Source organism: Macrotis lagotis, chromosome 7 (genome assembly GCF_037893015.1).
Source record: "Macrotis lagotis isolate mMagLag1 chromosome 7, bilby.v1.9.chrom.fasta, whole genome shotgun sequence".
Taxonomy (NCBI): domain Eukaryota; kingdom Metazoa; phylum Chordata; class Mammalia; order Peramelemorphia; family Peramelidae; genus Macrotis; species Macrotis lagotis.
The window spans coordinates 100,479,484-100,496,486 of record NC_133664.1 but is presented as its reverse complement, the minus strand read 5'-3'; the positions used below and the strand labels follow the sequence as shown (position 1 = coordinate 100,496,486).

General features: G+C 31.5%; 1 protein-coding gene and 1 long non-coding RNA gene across 2 annotated transcripts in view; one reads left to right on the top strand and one right to left on the bottom strand.

The window, feature by feature from the left end:
• Positions 1 to 17,003, top strand: part of CNTNAP2 (contactin associated protein 2) — a 2,968,630-nt gene that overhangs the window by 15,792 nt on the left and 2,935,835 nt on the right. The window lies entirely within an intron of this gene.
• Positions 2,573 to 8,026, bottom strand: LOC141492800 (uncharacterized). The gene is made up of 3 exons (XR_012470048.1): positions 7,871 to 8,026; positions 4,613 to 4,705; positions 2,573 to 2,980 (listed from the first exon to the last, which is right to left on the bottom strand). It is a non-coding gene; the product is annotated as an uncharacterized LOC141492800 (long non-coding RNA).

The following is a 17,003-nucleotide window of genomic DNA, read 5'->3' as shown; positions in this document are numbered from 1 at the left end:
AACCTATTTAGTAAGTATCTGAGTGGATTTGAAGTCAGCGATTTTTGACTAGGTTTAGTGCTATATCCATTGTGCTACTTTATTTAATCTAATGTTTGTCCTTCATTTTCATGAAGACCACCATGACATCAGGGAGGTGATGCCACGACAAGCACATGAATTGGATTTGAGTGAGGGGGGTGTTGGGCTAAGTCACCAGCCTCACTTTCTCTTCCAGAGTCATATGGGTCGAGTGACCAGATATGAATCAGGACAATTGGAGATGGTCCTGGATTCAAGACAGTCAAGGTAAACTGACTTGCCCAAGGTCACAACTAGTAAGAGTCAATTGTCTGAGGTCTCCTTTCTCTTTACTCCAAGGTCAGTGCTCTATTCACTGTGCCACTTAGCTGCCTTTAACCTTGTTTACTCTAAATAAAGGCAAAAATTTCATTAGGAAAAAAAAAAAAACCTTCTTGACTGTTATATTTTCAAACCTTAGAAATGAAGTATTGATGATGGAAATGAATTCAAAGCATCAAGTAATACAAAACTAAAGTTTTTTAAGCTTTGACTTTATTCTGTTGAATAAAAATTAAAGGATTATTATAGTAGGAAAGTGACTATCATTTTAGAAATTCATTTCAAAACAAAACGACAGAGTCTATTTGGAAGGTCTGATTCATGAGAAAGCTTTACAATGTCGAGTTTACATTTTCTCCTTTACTCTTTAACTTTTTGCAATCTATAGTATATAGAAAAATAAGTAGTATGATCTTTCAAATAGATATATAAATAAATTCAGGAGAACTAATTCTATTCATCCTTTTGGAATTCTAGTAGTATATATATAAACAACCCTCTGGGGGCGGCTAGGTGGTGCAGCAGGTAGAGCACCGGCCCTGGAGTCAGGAGTACCTGCGTTCAAATGCAGCCTCAGACACTTAATAATTACCTAGCTGTGTGGCCTTGGGCAAGCCACTTAACCCCATTGCCTTGCAAAAACTAAAAAACTAAAATAAAAAAAAACAATCCTCTGTTAACCAAAAAAGATGAGCAAGTACTTGGTTGTGTGTGTGTGTGTGTGTGTGTGTGTGTGTGTGTGTGTGTGTGTAATAAAGACAGGCAGAAAGACACACAGTATGACAGGATAAATATTGCCAAACTCAAATCAAAGATTTGCTCAAATGTGCGTAGCAAACTTAAATAATTTATCTTTTTGAAAATAAAATATAGAGTACCTGAGATTGAAGTCAGTGAAGATATTTGTTTGTTTTTAAATAATCAGCTATCTAGCAAAAAAATTGACCACTTTGTCTAGTATTGATTTAAAATTATCCAAAATCTCAACAAAGCTAATGTGGTGGGAAAAATGGACAATATGATGCTTACTGACACTCCATTAAAATTACATGACTACATTCATTGACTAGCTTCTTCTCAGAAATCTTCATTGTTTCCCCTTTTATCCAATATTATTTCCTTAACTTCATTAAGATTTAAGACCTTCATGCTCTAGTCACAACTGATCTCTTTAAACAAACTATAAGGCAGCTAGGTGGTGCAGTGGAGGGCAGCTAGGTGGCACAGTGGAGGGCAGCTAGGTGGTGCAGTGGATAAAGCAAGGTCCCTGGAGTCAGGAGTACCTGGGTTCAAATCCTATCTCAGACACTTAATAATTACCTAGCTGTGTGGCCTTGGGCAAGCCACTTAACCCTGTTTGCCTTGCAAAAACCTAAAAAAAAAACCCTATAATCTATAATTTATTCTTTTATTCAACGAGCAGTTAAAAATATTGCTTCTAGTACAAGATAACTATTTTCCCCTCCTCAACTCCCCTCCTCAAACTTTCTCTTTGCTTCTAAGCCCAACCCACTATTCCTTTGCCTGTAAACCCTACCTACTATTCTTTCTGCCAATTTAAGTCTTGATTATTCTTCAATAAACATTTCAAATCTCACTCCATGAGGTTTATATGGCACATATGGACTAGAATTGTTTAATTTTCCTTTTCCTTACTGATGAAAGCATTTATTGTCTGTACCATCCATTATGCAACATCATCACTATTAACATATTATACTTGGAAAGGATTCAAGATGTTATTTGTTACAATACTATTAATTTCTTCATCAATATTCCTGAAAGAAAGTCATTTAGCATTTACCTGAACATTCAAAGTGATGGAGAACATTGAGTACAGTTCTCTGAACATAGATGTTTTAGTGAACTGAGTAGAACCAAAAAGTAATCACCATTGGGCATCACTAATTAATAGAAAATTCTTGTCTTGAATTGAAACTTTTTCTCAAAACACCTACTTTCTGGTCCTCTGCAGCAAAAGCTTTCTACTTTCTCCTCCATATGTCAATCCTTTCAATACTTGAGAACTATTATATGTTTGCATGACTATAATTAATTTGACATTGTAGTAAATACATCTAGTTGTTTTTAGGATTAGGTTTCTAATGATTTCTAGGATTTTTTTAGCTGACATTTTATTTTTCCAAATACTTGTTATGAAAGTTTTTCAACATTCATCTATATGCATATGCATAGTTTTAAGATACAAAATGTCCTTCCACCCTCCCTTCCCACCACTTTCTTCTCAGGTGGGGAACAGTTAGGCTAAAATTGAACATACATATTTATGTTAAACATGTTTACAGATTAGTCATCTTTCGGTGTGAGAAAGTAGGATTAAGGGAAAGAAATAGGAGAAAAATTTTTAAAAGTGAATGTAACGTTCATTAGATTCTGATGGTTTTTTGTTTTGTTTTGTTTTGTTTTTCTTCCTCTGAATGGGGATAGTATTGTCCATAGCTGGTCTAATAAAGTTGTCCTAGCTCTCTGAACTGCTGAGAGTAGCTGCATCCATCACGGTTGAACATCTCATAATGTTGTTATTAATATGAACATTGTTCTCTTGGTTCATATCTTTGCTCAGCATCAGATCCTGTAATTCATTCCATGCTTCTCTAGAGTCTGACCATTCATTGTTCTATAAGAAAAATAGTATTACATAATATTCATATACCATATTTTGTTTAACTATTCCCCAATTGATAGGAATCCCTCAATTTCCAATTCTTTGCCACTACAAAAAAAGGGCTGCTTTGAATATTTTGGGTAGGATTTAATATACATACACATTTTACAAAAGACCTTAGATAATTTTGAGGAAAGAAATCATTTATTATATTTCATTATTGTCCCTTATTTTGTATTAGAATGAAAAAGAATGAATGTTAAAAAATGTTTCTTAAGTAATTCATTTTATTTTTATTTCTTTAGTTACATTTAAAATGGTTCTCATAGAGTACTGTAAAAAGTGAATACTTTTTTAAGCTTCTGTTTCATTTAACTAAAAGCTTTATATCAGAATTAGTATGACTTTTTCGTCACATAATAGTGAAACACTTTTACTTGTCTATAGATATTTTGTATTATATTGCCCAAAGACTTCTATAGCTATAAAATTAAGAAACACTGAATATGACAGATGACTGTTTTAGAGCTTTGTCATTTACAAAGCTATTTTTCAAAATCCTCAAAGACTGAGGAACTATTGAAAAGACTACTATTTGTTTTACATGAAATGAAATACTTTCTTAAGTTGTTTCCAAGATTATTCTTCCCTCTAAAAATCTATCTAAATATTTTGCAATCACAAACATATAATAAATATTCATGATTTACCTATAATGAAGAATACAATCATTGAAATATTGAGCTGTTCATATTTAATGAATGTTATAAAATAGTCCAAACATTCATATTTAACATCTATAGGACTACAGTACACTATAGTATACTATAGTATCTGTTTGTGAAAGATAATTAACCAAGTGTGTGAGGAAAACAGAGAGATTAAGCTATGTTTTTCTTTTAAGATATTGACTTGTCTTACTCATACAATTTTATTAAGATCTATTTTAAAAGTATCATGGGACACTGTTTCCTCCATCAAGTTGGCATCCACAGGGATTTTTGTTAAGAGGCACTCATAGCTGGTGTTTATTCATTTACATGCCTGTAATTATAGTATTTACAGCATCTCACACTGTGCTTATTTTCTAAGTATTCTGAACTTTCAAAGGAAGTATGCATAAATAATTGAACTAGGAACAAAACCATTCTAATAACTGAAATGTTGCTTTCTTAACATTGGACTTCTCATGACTAGCAGATAAAGGATGTACAACCATGAATTGGTCTGGAGCAAGCACATATTGAAAATCTTCTCTAGGTTAGATGGTTTTATGCCAGTTAACACACTTAGAATATTTCAAGAATTGAGCCTTGACCAGATATTTAACAAACATATCCAACTCACTTCTCAATAGATTTCTTTCATTCAATGTTGACCATTTTCAAAATAAGTTTTATTTTTTAACTTCCCCAGAATCTCCTCTTTTTGGAGATCTAAACTGATAAAAAGCAGCTCATTTTTAACTTTTTAGAAGTGTTGGCTCATTTTTAATATTAAAAACATATTAATATTAATAGATAGAAAATTCAGACAATAATAAAATATATGCATAAATGTACATATATGTGTATATATTATGTATAATTTCTAAAAGTGTTCAGGAGGATAGTATAGAAGGAGGGTATTCAAAATAATATTGACCTTGAAATCTGAAGACTGGGAAAATTCTCCTTTGGTAATACTTGTATTTCTCCTGGAAAGTTCCAAATTTTCCCTGGGTCTCAGTTTTCTTGTCTGTAAATTAAGGAACATGGAGTTAACCTTTGAGAAATAAATCTGTCATAGATTTATGGACTTAAAATGACAAATTTATAGATAGCCTTGGATAATGGAAATTGGACACCATTAAACTGTGGTGTTGTTTCTTTAAGGTTTAATACAAACCCTTATATGTTACCTCTGTCTTCATAGGAGATGTCTCCTTGTTTAACTATCATCTATCCATTTATCTGTCTATCTATATATCAATCTATCTATGTATCATTCAGTCAGTCAGTTTGTTGAAATAAGAATTTCATAAACATTGATGCAAACAACTTTTTTTGTTTCTGTTTATGTCTTAAACTGTTATTTCTTGGTATAGTGAACCCTTCAATTAGAAACTCCCTCTAATAATGAAAATGAACAAATTATTTAAGCTAATTTTCTTAGAGGATTGCTGGGGACAATGAGAAAAGTGTGATTGGCCCAGGATTATATAATCCTGTGAAGCCCTGTTTTCCTCTCAGTTTGGTTTCTTAACAAATATATTACATTATCAATGCACATAATCATATGATAATAAAATAGGAAAATATAGTCCTATTTCCATAAATTTCAGTCCAAAAACAAGTAAGAATGAAGAAGCCCCTCCATCCACTCACACAACCTAGAAGGAAAAGCATAGTTATTTGAATAATGATGCAATACTTTGTACAATAAGTTAATCCATGAAAATTGTTTAGAATATTGATGTATCTACTGTTACAATTTTTGCATTCTTTGCAATATCTGACTTATGGAAAACAGCAGCAAGACCATAATACAATATAATGGAACTGCTTAAATTATCTGCACCACCATGTGTTCTCCATGATCTATGTTCATGCAGAAGGTCAAAAGATGGCTCTAATTTGGCTCCTTTTAAAATTTTTACAAGGAAATGGGGATTTAAGCGACTTTCCCAAATTCACAGCTAGTATTAAGGGTCTGAGGTCGGATTTGAACTCAGGTTTGCTTGACTACAGGCTCTATCCTAGCTGCCCCTCTAACTTGGTTCTAATATGAACTGAAGACATTTATATTTTGATGAGCAAATGATGCTGAGTTTTGTGTAATTTCACAAAGATAGCCTAGAATTTCAAATTGAGTCATAGTACTTTAAAAGTCTAGCTTCATAATAAATATCTATAAAATTATCTTTTACAGATTTGACTAGATGTTTTCTGAGATGGCTTCCAGCTATTACCTTTTAAGATGTAGCTCAAATTTGTATCTGGTATAAATTTTTATAAGCATTGATATAGCTGGGAGAAACAAATAAACAAATCAGAAGGCTGTCTTAAAAATCATAGTTCATTTAGTGAATTAATTTTAGCACAATTCATTCCATAAACAGTTTTTCTTTATTATATATACATATACACATACATATACACACATAATATATATACATGTACATACATACATATACATGTGTGTGGTAAAGTTTTCCAAATTTTTACATGATAAATTGACAAATAGTGATAATAATATTTAGCATTTATATAATACTTTAAGGTATACAAAACATTTTAAAATTATCTCATTATAATCTCACTGCAACCATAATTTTTAGATCTTGTTGTTATACTCATTTTACAAATGAAGGAAAAAGTGATTTACCTAGGATCTCATGACTGGTTAAGTTTTTAAGGGTTTGAACTCAAGTCTTTCTCACTCCAGTGTAGTGTTCTCTGTGCCTAATCACCTAGCTTCTCAAGTTCCTCCAGGATATGAGAAGAATAAGGACATGTACTTGTATGTATATTAATGTGGCAAGCTAAGAGAAAATAAAGTCTTTTGGTAATTAAAAAATTCATTAAGTCTTCTGTTATCATGAGTGTCACAAAACTACCCTTTATAGAAAATCTAATATGTCTGTATATTTTTCCTCTCTTCTTTTTTCATCCTTTTTAAAAACGAATAATTACATTCTATTGGTGTCCATCCTTAAGGTAGTACAGTTATTCAGTGTTTAGTCACTTATTTAGTACAGCCTAATAATATATATAATAATGTTTTTTTATTATAGCTTTTTTTATTTTAGAAATGTTTTATTTATTTTGAATTTGACAATTCCCCCCAATCTTGCATCCCTCCCCCAACCCCCACAGAAGGCAGTTTGTTAGTCTTTATGTCGTTCCCATAGTATGTATTGGTTGTCCTCCAGTATTATTATCTTACTGATTCTATCTCTATATAATTAAGATATTCTTTACCTCATGAAATTTGTTTCCTGAACAACTTTCATGAAAAGGTACATTTATCAACAAGAGCAACATTGTTCTAAGTCATAGTTTTAAATGTTGCTTATACCTAGAATTATGTTTGAATTTAAACCTTAAGAAAATATACACTTGGTGACATGCTATAGTAACATCATCTTCTATGACAGAACAATATCACATAGGCCCTTGAGCTAGGGAAAAGATACTTCTCCTTTGTACATTCATCACACAGTCAATAAAATTAAGATAGAAGACATGTGCAAGTTGAAAATAATGTGGTCCATTTTGTTAATGATGTAGATTGAGTTCAAAATGACATGTCAAAAAATGTTATATATACTAGTGAAGATTGTCATCTTCTAGGCAATGGGAAAACTGCTCATGAGATTATTATTACCACTGACTCACTAATTAAATGTGCAGAAAGCCTGCCTTCTTGTGCAGTTTAAGACACCTAACTTCAAAAGGAGGAAGAAAATGACCAGAATATAAACTGGAATCAGGATTTACTCCCTCAGCTCATTCCAGTTGTGTTGGTTCCTGTCCATACAACTCTGGGTTCCATGTTATCTATCTATCTATCTATCTATCTATCTATCTATCTATCTATCTATCTATCTATCATCTATCTATTTTTGAATCTCTGGCTATAGTTAGAGCTACAACATCAACTCATTATTACTAAAATTTTCAATGATGAACATGACTCATTAAGAAAGAGGGAATTGACTCAATAATCTCTACTTTAAAAATGAAATAGTTAATTTTGGAAAAAAATTTTAAATAAAAAATAAATTAAAGTTAAAATGATTGCACTCTGTAGGCATAAGGGACCAACTCTGAAAACAACTTGACAGTTCACATTTCACAAAATTCTTGGGAGACAAAGTCTCTTGTAATTATCAAATCACACATAAATTTAATTAGTTACCTTTTTTCCCTACTCATGCTCTAAGATATACAGCATGGAAAATGAACAGAGAGGTAGTCCGTGGATAAAGAGCTATTTTTATGGTCGAGACGGAAGTTTTGGATTCAAGTCCCACCTTTGACATACTGGCTGTTTTTCAAGTTACTTAACTTTCAGTGACCCAGGCAATTCTCTAAGTAGGAACTTATCCTTAGCAAAGATAGTTCTTCATCTAGAATGCTCAATAACTATGACATCATAGTTACAAGATTTTGTTGTTGTTAAGAGTTTTGGAAAGCAGAGTTTTCACTGTTTACAATATATTTCATGTAGGTATCCAACAAGGATTTCAGAAAAATTAAATGTAATATTTCAGCTTCATTTTAAAATGAATTCAGCTTTTGAGATCTTAGGGGAGTTTGTTTGTTTTTCTGGTTTCTTGCTTTCTAGGTATGAACATGTTTAATTGCTTTTGTGAACCAAGAGCACTTGAGCCCTCTGCTATTAACTAAGAATGGCAGGAAATTTATTAGTCTCACCTGCATTGGTTCTTTCTTGGTTCAACCTAAATAAGGCAAATTTAATTAGGTCAGACTTCAATGAAGCAAATATAATAGAGAAGACATTATTGTAAGAACGACTTGTTTGGTACATCTTTTTTCCTTTTTTTTCACCTTATCCAAAAGTATCAAGACAGGGAATGTGCCTTAAGATGTCATTTCATTATCTATATTACTTATGACAAGAAGCTTCAATAAAAAAATGATCATAATGTCAAAAATAAGTTATATCCTAAAATAACAATTTAGAAAGGTTTTACACCCAAAGTTATTGAAATAAGTATAAATATAACCAAGATACCTAGATTCTTACCAATGACATTCTAAAGCATTAATTAGTGTGACCATAATGCTCTGAATTTCTTCATTTTAAAGTCCTTCATCATTTGACTTCAATCTATATTTTCAACCTTACTTTTCATTATTCTAAGTCATATTATGTATTAATCAAATAGGTCTAATTACTCTATTTATAATATCTCTTATCCTGTACATGTTATTTTGTATCGTTTCTTATGCATCTGGATTATCTCCCGTCTCCCCCTCCCCCATCCCCACCACCTTCTTGGACTGCATAAGTCCTTTTATAGACTTGCATCAAGTTCCATCTTCTCCAAGAGGACTTTTCTTATTTTTTAATACTTGTCAGTCTTTTAAAATTAATTTGCATTTATATTAATATACACACATATGTTTGTAAATACATACTTATACATGTACATACACATACAAATATTCAACCTCAAAAGCTAAATTCATTTTTAAACCAAGCTGAAAAATTGTATGCAAATATATATAGATATATATCTATATCTATCCATGTATGTATTTATGTATCTATATATCTATGTATCTATCTATGTATTTATGTATCTATCCCATTGTCTTCTTGGGACAAAAATTTTTACATGTAATTTTTTGTCTTTATCCTTAGGATCTATCACATGTTTAACACATATAAGAGTAAGTACTCAATAATTCTTGCTCTCTATGAGGGATAATTGATTTTCATTGTGAATTTTTATGGTGAAAATTATAAATAATATTGTAAATTCCTCATTGAGGTTCATATTGAGTAAGGTTAGCAATGACTTTTTTAAATTACAAAGGTATTTAAAATGCATATTTACCTTAACAAATATTTATCAGATTAATCATAAGTACACATCATAAAGAGTTAAAAAGCATAAGGCAGTTTTCTTTCTCAAAAGCTGGAAATTTTTGTTGTCAAGCAAAATATGTATATTGATACAAACACCAACCAATTTGATGACAGCACAGAAGAGCATTTATCAATCGTTATTATGTATAAATTTTGATCAACAAACATTTGCTAAATTCTTGCAATGTGCAAGGTACTCTGTTATATACTGAAATGGTATTAGGAGATAATTATCTGAGTGATCTAGCAATAGATTTGAAATCTGTAGGCCTTATTTTTGAATCCCAATTCTAATAGTTATTAGCTGGGAAATCTTAATCAAATCACTAAATTTCTTTAGACTTAGTTTCTTCTAAAAAGAATGGGGATAATAATTGAAGTTTAACTTTAGTAGATAACATATCTTAATTCTGTTACCTCTATTGAAAATCACTATGTGTCTCATCAATATGGTCCCTGCATATGTCTGATATCTTTTAGCTAGGTAAATCTATAATTCTATTATACCATATATAAAAACATTTGAATCAGAAAAAAATATTTCATTAATTGATTGATAATAAATTTAAAATTGATAAATATGTAGATAGTAGAATAATAAAATTATACATATTATCAAGACAGTTTTACAGGATGAATCTACCATTTTGTCTTCTACTCTCAGATCTGTCTGATGCAGTAGGGTAGGTACAGTGAGAAATAGAATACTTTTATGGGTGAGAGAATTTAAAAATTGTATAATAGATCTATTAACATTATTATTTTTAAAATATCTCATTATTATGTAATGAGTAGTAAAGGAATTAGAAATCTAAAATCAAGATAGTTTGTTTATTGTTTCTAAATCTAATTGTATTAAGAAATTCTGGTGAAATAGATGATTTTAATCTTATAGATTCATGTTAAAAGAGCATTATCATGACAAAGTAGAAGATCTTTAGTAGAAATCTGTCAAGAATCACTCGAGGCAATATAATTTTCATGCTTTTTTTTGGTTCTTTGAAGAATATCTGAGTACTTTATACATGTATTTGTATGAACCTTTTTATATGGATAGAGATGGAAAAAATGAATCCATTATGCTGAAAAATGTTGAAATGACCATATTAACATATAGAATTCTTCTTAGCAGTCAAGATGCACTTTAATAACTATCTGGTTTTTACAAACTTGCTTTGAAGAGATCATTTTCTGTATTAAGAGGCAGAGTATTGTTATTAACATTCATTCAAAATTTGAATCAATTTTACCATTACTATGCTGTGCCCAATACAGTTGTTTACTTTACTAGTACCTGGGGAGTTGTACACTGGGAATAGTATGTGTTATCCTCATATTCTCTTTACCCCACATACCTTTAAAGTATTTACCTATCTTAGTTATATGTGTATATATCTTATCCATATGGACTAAAAGTTCCATAAGGTCAGGGGGCTATGTCTTAACTAAAAAGTATATCTCCCTCCAGAATGCTATTGTTACAGTATAAAGATTATAATAAGTATTCAATAAAAGTCTTTTGCATTAGAATAAACATATGATAATAGGTATTTAAGGTTGTAGGAGACCTAGGGTATCAAATAGTATAACTTCTTTATTTTATGTCTGTGTTTACTGAGGTTGCATGACTTTTGTAGGGTCACATAGTATGTAACAGAGCTTAGGTTTGAAATCAGTTCCCCTAATACCAAATATGGTATGCTTTGGTGAAAGTTTAAGCAACTGATTTAGTAAGTATATCCATATAATTTTGAAATTTGACATTTGACTCTAATTTTTAAATGAATTTGTAATCTCAATAATTTGGGTAGCCAAAACATAACCTCCAGAATTTGACATCTAAAAAAATTCCAATAAGCATCTGCTTTTTGACCAAATGAATCATTCTATCTCTATTGAATATTTAGAATAGATTTAAACCAAGCAAATTTGAATCCATTTGTTTATTCCATAAATTCGTTATTTTGACATTTATTGACAGTCATCTGTGAAAAAACAAATCAAAACAAAATTAAATCAAACCCCTCTGCATTAGAGTCCTAGATCTATAAGTCATAATCCCTATCCCAAGTAGATTACAATCTAGTAGAGGATTATGGATGTATATAGAAATAACCTGTGGCAATATGTAAGTGAAAGTAATGAGTGAAACAGAACATGATAATTTGGAAGATGCTTTTACTTTCATTCAAAATATTGAAGAAAACTTCATGGAAGGAGAAACTGGTGACCTTGAAAGTATTGAAAGAAAAGGCCTTTTTACAAAAGATATAAGAATGAAAAATAAAAGAAGGAAGAAAATTTAAAGTCCAGTTAAGGAGTAATGAATAGACAGGTTTGTCTAAAGCAGAGGTTTGGGTTTGGGAGAAGTGGGAAAATGCCTATAAAGGCACTTTTTGACCACTTTATTGGGGATCTTAAATTCCTAATTGAGGTGTTTGAACACTATCTAATGGGCAATGGAAAACTATTGAAGAGGGGATTGGTGCAATGAAAGTAATATTTTAATCTTCTTGGTGGCATGTGAAACAGATTATCACAGGAAAGGTTGAGAGATAACATTAGTTTCACTTTACCTTTCTGGGTTCCTTATTCATCTAAACTAGGTCTTAAATAGCACTTCCCCCTTGTAGAAATGAAATTGTCAACAAGACAAACAAGATAATTATTTCTTAGATGATCCATGCTTAATGAAATGTCTACTGACTGTCTGACTAATTTATGTTCTCCATTAACATTATATGTTTTTTAATTTAACCTATTTCAGAAACTCATCTTCCAATTCTTCTATCTGTACATGCAGTTTGTAGGGCTCTGTTTTTCATTTTTTTCTCTTCATAATGCTTTTAATAATTTTTATAAAATTATTTGGGTTCATAAATGTTAAAAAAAAATCATATGTTTGTTTGAAGAAGGCATACAATAGGATCATTAAATCTTGTGAGTGGAAGGCACATTAGTGATTATCTAAACACTACTTAAAGTAGGATTTCTCATCATTAATAAGAAGTGATAAAGAGCTAAAAAGTGGAGGGATTTAGGGCATAATCAGAACTCATGGTAGAATGATGAAGGTCATATCATTGAAAGCTAAAATTTCAGAATAAATTCCCAAGTTTTTTAATATTAGATAATTCTTTTTGTAGGTTTTTGCAAGGCAATGGGGTTAAGTGGCTTGCCCAAGGCCACACAGCTAGATAATTATTAAGTGTCTGAAGCTGGATTTGAGCTCAGGTACTCCTGACTCCAGGGCCGGTGCTCTATCTACTATGCCACCTCGCTGCCCTAGTTAATCTTTTTAACACTTATAACTTTACTAAAGTTTGATCACAAGGGGGGAAAAAAAGAAAAAAATCTTGATAAAAGTTTAAAACTTCAACAAGTCTTATAAACTGTTTCCGTTAAAATAGAATTACCAAAACAACCCTATTTAAAAGGTTTCAAGTGATCCTATTTAAATATAATTAACAAAAACAGAGCAGCAGCAGCATCAAAAACATATTATTCTGTCAAATTAAGCCTTTCTATCATCTGGTCCCAAAATATCTTTTCATCCACCCCCCCTTTCATTATCTTACTCTCAGGGTGAACTAGACTTTATAAACATGTCACCTTTTCTTATTTTCTTAACTTTGCTCAGACTAATTCTTCCAGATAGAATATTTCCTTCTCCATCTCAAACTTTTGAAGTTCTGTCTTTCTTTCAAGAAACACTCAGGTAAATCACAAGTTCTTCCTTTGCTGTATATCAATTTCCTGTCCTTTATATCCTTCTAGCAATTTACAGATATATAGTGCAAGGTATTCCAATGAAGCTCTGTCAATATTAGTTTTATTTATTACACTCAATTGTACATCATTTGAAAGTAGGTTTTACATCTTCTTCATCTCCATACACCTCAAATAGACCCATGAAGTTGCTTCTATGTAGACAAGGCTTGCTCAAGTAAATATCAACTGTATTGAAACATGTTTCTCTCTGTTCATAAATTCCTACTGAAATTAGACTAATGGAGGAACGAGGAATTCTTGTACTGAGTATTGTACACAAACTCAGAGAGGAATTATATTAAGTAACTTACCACCAAGGTTACAGTTTACTGAAATTCCCAAGTGATTTATCTATAAGAATCAGTTAAATTTGCACTTTGAGGTATCAGGCAACAATCTCCAAGGTTATTATTTAGGGTAATGTTCTGCTAGGTACTTCTGTTACATCAAAGATGATTTACTCTTTATTCCTTTTAGCAGAAAATGATAGTATGATAGGGATTTTCCTCAAAGACTTAGGTATCTGAGGATGGTAGAATTATTTTTTATTGACATTTTAACCAAGAATAAAAGCATTAGAAAACACAGAATTATAAAATATTAGACCTAGAGTAGATGTTAGTGATCACCTAGCCTAGCACTTTATCAACAGGTAAAGTTCATTATTTGAGGTCAAACAGCAGAATTATGACTCAAATCTGGGATATCTGTCTCTTGGTCCAATGTACTTTGTGCCTCATAGCTACACTTTTTGATTAGCACTCACAATTATACTATAAAATTAATTTGGTTAAACTTAAAATGAAACTTGATAAATTAAGTGATATATATATATATAGATATATATTTAACAAGTCTTGATAAAATCTGATTTTAAAAAAGTTAATGGAGGACTGTAGATATTTAAATGAATTTTACGTGTTTTGTTACATAGATATATTGGACATAGGTAATTTTCAGGGTGTTATCTCAATTATTATTATTATTACAGCATAATCAATGTATATTGCCTATATCGTTTTATTATATAAAAGAGGTATTTGTTGCATAGTATAAAGAAATCATTTTGCCCCTGGAGGTTATTGTCTCATAAGGGCTAATCCTAGATTCATTGAGATGCATTAGGTCTAACCTTTATAATAACTCAATTATATTCAGCTTAGAGGAATTTTCCTAAGCAAGGAAATAATTTTGATCATGTAACCCATAGATTTAATCTCTTTAAACTGCACAAGTTTTTGTGAGGCAATTTTCTAAACAACCCACTTTTGAAAATGCATCTTTGATAGTTGATGCATAAAGTCAATGAAATTGCATGTGATTTTTATATCTTATTCATGTATATACACTTTGAAAGAAATGCTTATTGCAACTTTATACACTCATATTTGCAGACATTTCATAAAGTTGATAATATATCTTAAGCTACTAGAACAAGTCTATATATCTTTTCAATTTATAATCCTTTGTTTTTACATTTTCAATTCTAGTGAGATTTTAGGTTACCAGATGCTTTAGGGACAAATTCTTCCTCAAACAGTCTCTAGTGTAGCAAACTTAGGATAGGGATATGTTGGAGACTGCTAGTTTCTTTCATGTCAGATTCATGATAGAATCTTTTCTTTCAACAACCTCAAGTGGGATCATTCATATTCTTTCTTGAAGCTGGAAACTAGAAGAGCCTGGAATGACTGTAGAGCCCCCCCCAATAAAAGAATTGAAGAGTCCATATTAACAAGTTAAAGGTTAAAAAAAATTTTGTTCAAGTAGTCACCAAATATCAGTGAATTCACTATGTACTCATTATGTTCCAAACTTTTTGATGGGCCCTTGAGTTTTAGAAATAAAAATAAAGCAGTCAAAGCCATCATGGAATTTAAACCAAAGTCAATCTATTGATAGAAAAATTATCTTAAGTAGATACCAGTTAAGATTCTATATAGTGGGGCAGGTGTGTGGTGTAGTGGGTAGAGTACTGGCCCTGGAGTCAGGAGTACCTGAGTTCAAATCTGCTCTCAGACCTAGTGGTGTGGCCTTGGGCAAGCCACTTAACCCCATTGCCTTGCAAAAGCCTAAAAAAAAAAAAGATACTGTGTAGTGAAACCCCATTGCAAATATAATGAATCAGATGAAAAGAACACTGTATTGCAGGTTAGAAAACCTAATTTCTAGTTTCAAGTCTTCCACTAAGTAGCCACATGGCCCTGGGAAGGTCACCAGGGTAGGTGTCCTCTAAATTCCTTTCTGCTTTAACATTCAGTGTTTTTTTTTTTTTTTATTCTAGTTCACGTTCCTCTACTTTAACTCATAAAGACAGACCTGTGCTTTACGAATATCGCTACAATAACTGAGTGGAAGATGGATTGGGATGGGAAGACATTAGTGGCAGGGATACCAACCAGCAGACTATTGTGGTAGTCCAAGTATGAGGAGATAAAGCCCTCAACCAAGGTGGTAACATTTTTAGAGAAAAGAAGGTAGCATATGTGAGGTATACTGGGAGGGTATATTTAATAAAATCTCAATAGTAAATTGGTTATGGTTCTGAGAGTGAGAGAAATCAAGGATGAAATCTAGGTTGCAAGTCTGAGTGACTGGGAAGATGGTGGTATCCTTAACAGTAATAGTAGTTAGGAAAAAGGAATGATTTGGGGGAAAAACTTTAATGAATTCAGTACTGGTCATGTTAATTTGAATATGGCTATGGAACACTCATTTCACGATGTTAAATAGGTGGCTTGAAATGTAATATTGTTCATGAGAAATATTAGTATTGAATAAATAAAAATGAGAATCATCTATATTATAAGGGTAATTAAATCCATGGGAAATGATAAAATCCCAGAGAAAGAGAAAACACAGTTTCAGTAAATGTCTTTTGAAAGAGATAAGTCAGTAAATTATATCTCATTTTTTCCCATTTTATAGATGAAAATAAAATAATCCCCCCCCATATTTCAGTTCTTATTTTCCTTCAAGCATGAAGCTTGGTATCAGAATAGAATCAATTATGTAGGAAACCATCTCTTTGGACAGCTGTCAATTCACACACTTTCATTTTCCAGAAAATTCTTGAGTATGCAACTTATAGAATCTCTGTGATGGTCCCACAGATGGTCAGGACCCTTGTAAGAAGTGTAAGAATCTCTTTTGGACTCATGAGAAAATGACGGGAATGTTTCTATAGAAAGTTTTGCTTAATCAAAATGGAGGAGGAAGGGATTAATTTTCTCTAATATATAATGGCATTTGCTTAAGATTTATAAAATGTTATACAATGATATACATAAGGGGCAAAAAGGTGATCATCTAGGAAATGTGGGATCAGGGGAAGAATACTAAACCTAAAATGAGAGCAACAGAAGACAAATAGATCAACTGAATATTGCACTGATGTTGGTTCAAAGAGCCATAGGAAACTTTCCATTACTTTGGGTGGAACCCTTATGGAGTATTTATGGGAAGACCTAGTCAAGAAGCATTTAAGATCAGAGATCGTTGAAGGATTGTCTTTTGTATGGATGGAGACAATACTCTCATTAATGAAATCACAATTTCAACAAGGCATAAAAATATTTTGAACTCTTATTCAAGTCATCTAAAAGAAGTTGAATTCCTGATGTGCTTGGTTCCCACTTAGTCATTAAGCAACTAGTTTGTC